Raw genomic sequence first — 7,500 nt, forward strand, 5'->3', positions numbered from 1 at the left:
GGAGTCGCCTGGTCTTTTTACAGCGCCCATGATTCCTCATCAGGGCCGCGGCGGTGAGGCTCTGACGGGCTCCAACAGAGGCCCCTGGTACCGTCCCCTCTGACGTCAGAATCCCCTGGAGCCGCCGCGGCTGAACTGAGACCGCTGGCCCCGGGGCCCCTCTGCCATAATATCCCTAATATAAATCTCGTTAACCTGTCAGGAGGGAGCACTAAGTGGGTAATGGCCAGGAAATGGGTTCCATGTACTCCCTATGAGCGCAGGTCATTAGGGCTCTGACACGCACCGATATCTGATACGCGCGGCTCACAGTGTTTACGGCTGAGGCATGCAAGCATGCACACGTGCACACGGGACACTCTGGCCCACACAGTGAGTGAGTGAGAAAGTGAGAGAGAGAGAGTGAGTGAGTGGGTGAGGAAGTAAATGAGTGAATGCACTAGTGAGTGAGTGAGTCAAAGCAAGTAAGTGAGTAAATGTGTGAGTGAGTGAATGAGTAATGAGTGAATGAGTGAGTGAATGAGTGATTGTGTAAAAATCGAAATATGCCAGAAGACAGCAGAGGAGAACCCAGTGCAGTTTCAGGTGCTGTGTGCTTTTTGACTCTCCAGAGAACAGGATGATGACATCAGAGTCAATCACATGCATGCTCTCAAGACTCAATATGAAACATCAGAGGAGGTCTACGGTGCCTGTGTTTTCATCAGCAAAGAACCCAAAGCATTTCAAATTCACATCACATCCTGACAAACCTACATACTTCTTCCTATTCATTTAACAACCTCACATCTTCCCGATATTTCCATTGTCAATGTCAAGGCAAGCAGTCGGTATTTGCTATTGTCTGCGTAGCCTTGCTTTTCGTTCAGCAGCCAAAGGAAAAATTATTAGTTTGACCTTTTTAACATGCAACAAATCCTTAACTGCAAAGCAAAGTTTATACTATTAAAGGTATGCAAAATCACCCAACCTTTAAACACATTACTGTGTGATGAGCCATTCCGATGGACTTAGTGAGTACCTTTCTTACTCGCCATAATTACAAAAGGCTCGTGCAGAGATCCTATTTGCCGTTGGGCACTTGTTTAAGACAGGCGCAGGGGATTTGAAATGACAATGGTAAAGCCTGACAAAGGATTATTGCCTCTTAAAAGAACGATAGAGAGAGAGAGAGAGAGAGAGAGAGAGAGAGAGAGAGAGAGAGAGAGAGAGAGAGAGCTGACAATGATGTTCTCTACCTCTGGATGGCTTGCTCGATGTGGTCCAAGGTAAATTTAATTATGTGGTCTACCTTGTACATAATTCCAAATGGCTGGCTCCCAGCCGTGATGAATATAGCCCTGTCCCCCACTCAGCTTGATTAGTAAAGGTTTCATTTTTATAGTCATTTTGGTGTGGATGCAGTGGCATTACGGGATGTTGTTGTGATAATTACCACAACGATGGGGCTGTTTTCCTCCTCTTTCGGCGGTACTCTCTAAATTGTTATTTAGTCCATGGATACATTAATCTCCTCCACATTCTTCTCTGTTGGTCTGTTCCTTCTTATAGTGTATATTTCATTCTCGTGGAGAGTATTTGCCCGATGGGGCAAAGCTGGCATCAAGCAGCATTGCAGAACAACAGACATCAGAGTCTAGTTAGCATCTAGCGTAAAACTTCAGGGGTTTGTGTACGTGTGTGTGTGTGTGTGTGTGTGTGTGTGTGTGTGTGTATGTGTGTGTGTGTGTGTGTGTATGTGTGTGTGTTTTCAGGGAGGAAGTCAACATGCTATATTAAAACAAAAACGCATAACTCGCCTTTGATGTTGGCCTATGTTTTGTGCAAGGAGCACTGGCAGCAACTTTGAGTCAAGACATACCAAACAGTCCATGATCTATTCAACTGGGTTTTAATGAGAGGACTGCAGCGCATATGCGAGGGGAAATCCTAGCATGGCCTTAATAGAAAAAAATATTGTATTCGCTTCCAGGCATCCAAAATAGGAAGGAACAAAATTAACAGGCAGAACAGCGAGGATGTACGGGTAATATCTGGGTTCCCCGGGTGAGCCTTGAGTTGGGTTCAATCTAAACTGCCCTCTGGTGCTCATCTCAGACGGGGCCGCTCATACCGGCCTCACCCAGCACCCTCAAATCTTTTTCTCCCCCTGCTTTGTCTGTGGGCATCCCTCTCTCCCTTTCATCTTCTCCTATGAATACATTATGGTCCCTCCCCCCGTGCCTTCTCCCACATGCAAGGGCCTGCTGATGAAATAACATGCATACTGTACTCGCTTCTGTAATCAGCTTGATCCATTCCGGTCTATCTGTCTGTGGTGCCCCACTTTTAACCCCCTTCCCTGACCCCCAGCCATCTCTCTCTCTGTGTGTCTCTCTCTCTCTCTCTCTCTCTCTCTCTCTCTCTCTCTCTCTCTCTCTCTCTCTCTCTCTCTCTCTCTTTCTCTCTCTCTCTTCTTTCTTAAATGAATGTAATGGTATAAACTGAGGATAAATTGCCTTACATTCAACTGCCTCTCATCACATCCATTATATGGAGAACCTCCCCCCCACCCCAATACACACACACACACACACACACACACACACACACACACCATCTCCTGCCTTGAAGCCGGGGTAAAGTAAGGATTAAATAAAAAAATTAACGGAGACCCTGGGGAAGATAATTCCCCTGCTGCATAAGGGAGGAAAGGGCAAGATTATGTGTGTGTACTGTGTGTAAAGTGTGTGTGTATGCAAGATTGACTACATATACAGTATGTTGGTGTGAAAAGGAGTTGATTCATGTATAGGTTGACTTTGACTCTATTGAGGTCAATGATTAAAACACCCAGCATTCCAAGCATTGTTCAGTTCAATGTTCAGGCCAACCAGGCAACACTTTCTTTTCTCTCAGTAACATTTGCCATTTGCCTAACTCTCATCAACCAGGTATATCCATGTTCCGGACCCTCTTCAAAGAGGTGTCATCGTAGGACAAACACAGGTGTCACTCATAACACAAATTATGCGTAGGCTCCATTTATATAGCAGGGCACGAATAGTAGACTAAACTAGTGAAGATAACGCACACTGACCATAGCTGGTGCTTTGGCACACATCAAATAAACACCTCCCCACCTACCAAATGCTTATGTCAGGGGCCACACCTGTGATCACTCTGCGCCGTGAAAAGGGTCGACGGTCAAGGTGCGTTTCATCATTATTTTTCATTCACTTTACACTAATTCAAAGGAATAGTCCTGATAACTTTGCCTCGGTGTGACTCAGGGCCGCACACAAACAAGGACAGTGGCGGGTCTCACGGGAGGCGCCTCCAGATGTCAGAGCCAGACAAAAGGCTGAGGAACGCGCCAGGGAACACGGGGGGCACAATGGCCCAACATCAGGACTTGTTTAACGGAGCGAACCGGGGCGACAGGCAAACAGAGTGCAGGGGGGAGGGGTGAAGATTGGGGAACAATGGGTACATATGAGCAACGCGTGTGGTGCTTTCACAATGAACATCGGCGTGAAGTGTGTGTGTGTGTGTCTTGATAATGGCTGTTGGCTTCGTGGATAGTGAAAGAGAGAGAGAGAGAGAGCTGTGGCTCCCTGGAGGGCTTGAGTCTAAGAGAAAGTGTTGTTCCAAGACACACTAGTTGAGTGATTGAGGATGCGGCGCCGACGCAATGATCCTATGAGTTTCATTTGTTTACCACTGAATTATTAAGACGTAGGATTTAATCAAAGCCACAGATGTTGTCATCGCCAGGACGGAGGATGTTAATCTCTCTTTGATTGGTTGTTAAAAAAAGAAAAGCCAAGACGATAAATCTCACAGAGACTGATTGTTGATTGTTGGGCTAATTAGGGTGGCTGTTCACGTGATTGCGAGCAATAACAAAGCATTCATACGAGATTGGTTTAAGGATCGGTGGATTGAGACAGAACATTATTGCTCATGAATATTTAAAAGATCATCATACTGTACCATGGCCACATTCCAGCATCATTGCGGCTGTGTGGTTATTCATTGTTTGGCTTGAGTACAGTAATTGATTTCCTAGAAAAAAAATCATTAGCTGTTTTCATATATGAACTCAAAACTATGTACAGAGAATCGGGTAGTCAGTTCAAGACTGCAGTGCATGTGTTAAAGGGGCTTTAATCCCACGTAAAACAATGGATGCTATTTACAATTTACAAGGGACTAAAGTGCAAACCGTCAATTTATACAAAAATAACTATTATGTGTCGAGGATGGTGATGGACAAGGATCGTACAAACTACCATGGCGACAGTAGTTATGGCAACAGTACAGTTCAAACCTCTGACTCAGACACTGTTGCCTGGTATCGGCTGACGCTATGAAAATTTACTTTTTTGTTGTTCTCTTCACTTTTCTTCACTTTTTCAGGGTGTACACCTATAACGGACCCCCTATCATTTGAGTGTGTGAAGTCTAGTTCTCGCCCCCCAGATTAACATTTCCCCACCTCAGAGAGCTCGAAGGGATGGGCTGAAGATGCATGGCTGTAAGAAATCCTCACAAACTTTCTCAAAGATGAAAAGCCTGACCTTTTATCAACCGCAGGAAATGCATTAGCTACCTCATAATCCAATTTCAACACCATGCAAAGTGGAGGTTTTGTCTGGGTTTTAGTGTGGAAAAAGCAAGGAGGGGGGGGCAACAGGGGAGCGTTTCTTTAGGTTTGGATCTATTGATCTAGCGCTCTTTCTGTCTCCTCTCTCTCTCTCATTCCCCCCCTTCTCTTCTCTGGCTCTCTGTGCGCGGCACACCACAAGGCTCTCAGGAGCTGCTGAGTTGCAAAGGACTTCAAGGGCTTTGCACGGCTGAGCTCAGTGAGCTTCATGTCTCCCTCTCTCTGTCCCAGGTCTCTCTCTCGCCCTCTTTCTCTCTCTCTCTCTCTCTCTCTCTCTCTCTCTCTCTCTCACACCTTCTCTCATTCTGCTGGATCCCTCCTTCTCAGCTCGGGCTTTGAGGAGCTTTCAGAGACCCGACTGCATAATGGGGGCAGCAGTCAATCAAATCACAGTTTCAAAAGGTGATGCTTTGTTTCACGCCCGCACCCCACAAATCCCGCCGGAGCCCGGCAGCTGTCAGGTTGTCGTTCCCAAACCCAGCATCCAGCACCTCTCTCCCCCCCCCAAAAAAAAAGAAATCCCAGGGGGACCTCTACGAGATTGAAAAAGGTTGACATGCCGGCTGCCTGTCTAAAAATGAGGCCATTTCATTTTGTGCCAGGGTGCACAAAAAACGGCGTCACCGTGTTTTTGTAAAGGTGCGGTAAACAAAACCCACTTTCTTTGTGAGTTTTCACACCTTGCTATCCATGCTAACACATGGGCTGCCAAAAATATGCGTAATTAACCGACCTGGTATACAGGGTGAAAAGGGATATTTAGTGCTGCCTTAAAATGAGGTCCTCACAAAATGCAAACATAAACACACTGCTCTCAAAGACAGCGCTGCCGTTGTTAGCGTCTGTAGCGCGACGGTGAGCAATAAACGCTCCAAATTAGGCCTCGTAGTACAGTGATGTGCTGTGGCCAGCGCAATAAAACCTGATACAGGCAGGCAGGCGGATCCCCATCGAGACTAGCCGGTCCTCATCTCTGCCCGGGTTTTACACGCTCAACTCCTTCCCGTTTTATAGCCCCACTGACCTTAGCATTATGCCTTCATTACTCAAAGTCTATTAGAGAGAAGAGGGAGTTTATATTTGTATGCGTTCATATATATATATATATACTAGTGCACAACTAGGGTTTGATTGCTTTGCCTCGAAGGCCGTTCATCCGAACAACTTGACGCTCGACAATGCGCTTTCTCTCCTCAGCAATACGCAAACACAAACATAAGTAAACATACAAACAGAGACTCCATTTTAGTTAGATACACACTGTTTTCCCCATCTGCAGACTGATGAACTTTATGATGTCAGACAAACATCCTGAGTTTAGACTCTAGGGGAACCCGTTTCCCATAATTAATGTGAGTAATCACAACACTCTCAAACACTTATTACAGTTTGAAACTGACCTCACATGTGTGTAAACAAATGTGCAGCATACAAAGAGTCAGAGATGCCACAATGCGTTATTAATGCCAACAGCATGCATGTGGTCTCCATTGAACGAATTAAAGAGCACAGCCGTATTAGCCAAAAGTGCCCGTAATTAGTGCCTCTAATTGGTTGATAAGAACTACAAAGAAAAGGCCTCCTCTCTTTTCTTAGTAACATTCTTTGTGCTAATGACGACAATGCAGTGTGAGATCTCAGGCACCACAATGTCCACAATATTAGATCCACAGCAGAATCTTTGGCTTAATTCATAATATAATGATTAATCTAAAGTATTTGCTAAAACACAAGTATGCAATGTAATTCAATGAAATTCAATGTATCAATGTAATCTATAGAACAGTGTGCTAAATATTTGTAATACATCATATATTTATAAGAAGTCTATAGTATAGACTTCTTATAAATATATGATGAATTATAAATAAATATATTCATTCCTTGTGTTCCTTTACAAATAATTACTTTTTTAAATCCTCAAGCACTCAAGACACCAAATGCATTTTGCATTTCTTAAGTTCCCCTGAGTAAATGTAATTAAGTGAATCGTCAGTCTGGCATCGCAGGCTGATGGCTCATGGGACAGGTTTTTATAGTGTGCTGTTTGTATTGCTGAGCAACGCTTTAAGAGGTCATATGGTAATGAGTTGATGACATCGTCCCCAGGCAGTGCAAGCTATATTAATCCTGTTCACTTCCATAGGCCACTTGTGTTACTGTGGCCCGTCACTCCACGCAGGCATTGACAATAGAAAGCAGCATCGCCGGTTCGGAAGAGACGGGTGAACACCTCAGGTGACATGCTAATAATGCATTTTATTACAATCCCTTTCTCCTCCATGTCGCGGTTCAATCTGGACTTCAGAGAGTCAAAGCAAAAGTTCCTTTCCCCCAATTCCTTCTCCACCATGGGCGAGATAACCCACACTACAAGTCTTTACTTGTTGTGGAAGTACCAGAGAGTCGTAGAACCCGACACAGTCTTTAAGATTCATAATATCAGAAAATATCCCCGTCAGTTTCGTCTACCATCTGCTGCCTTTTAGCAAGCACACTCGTAGTTTGTTAGGACGAAACACATTCTAGTTTTTCTTGAAACTCATAAAATAGCATGATACAAAATGGCATTTTTATTTTATGTTATGCTTTGTTTTATCAGAAGCCAACTTATCTGCTCCAAAATAGTATCTGTGTATCTTCCTTGCTCTTCTTCCTATACTAAAGGCTGACTGATGGAAGAAGAATGAGGTCTTCCATCCTTCGACCTCCTCCACTTCCTTTTTGTTGACCTTAAAGCAGGAAGTCCTTCTTATCTCTGCAGAGAGAACAAATAGTGTTGCAGTCCAATCTAATTCTACCCTCTTAAATATGAGGAGCAGCTTGGAAAAGTGATGTGAACTTTGGTGGCG

At 44.5% G+C, this 7,500-nt stretch overlaps 1 protein-coding gene across 1 annotated transcript in view; it reads right to left on the minus strand.

Moving 5' to 3' along the window:
- Window positions 1–7,500, minus strand: part of LOC311355416 (partitioning defective 3 homolog) — a gene marked incomplete at its 3' end in the record, with an annotated part of 445,195 nt that overhangs the window by 150,602 nt on the left and 287,093 nt on the right. The window lies entirely within an intron of this gene.

Source organism: Micromesistius poutassou (genome assembly GCF_964030765.1).
Source record: "Micromesistius poutassou genome assembly, chromosome: 11".
In the NCBI taxonomy this organism is placed as follows: Eukaryota; Metazoa; Chordata; class Actinopteri; order Gadiformes; family Gadidae; genus Micromesistius; species Micromesistius poutassou.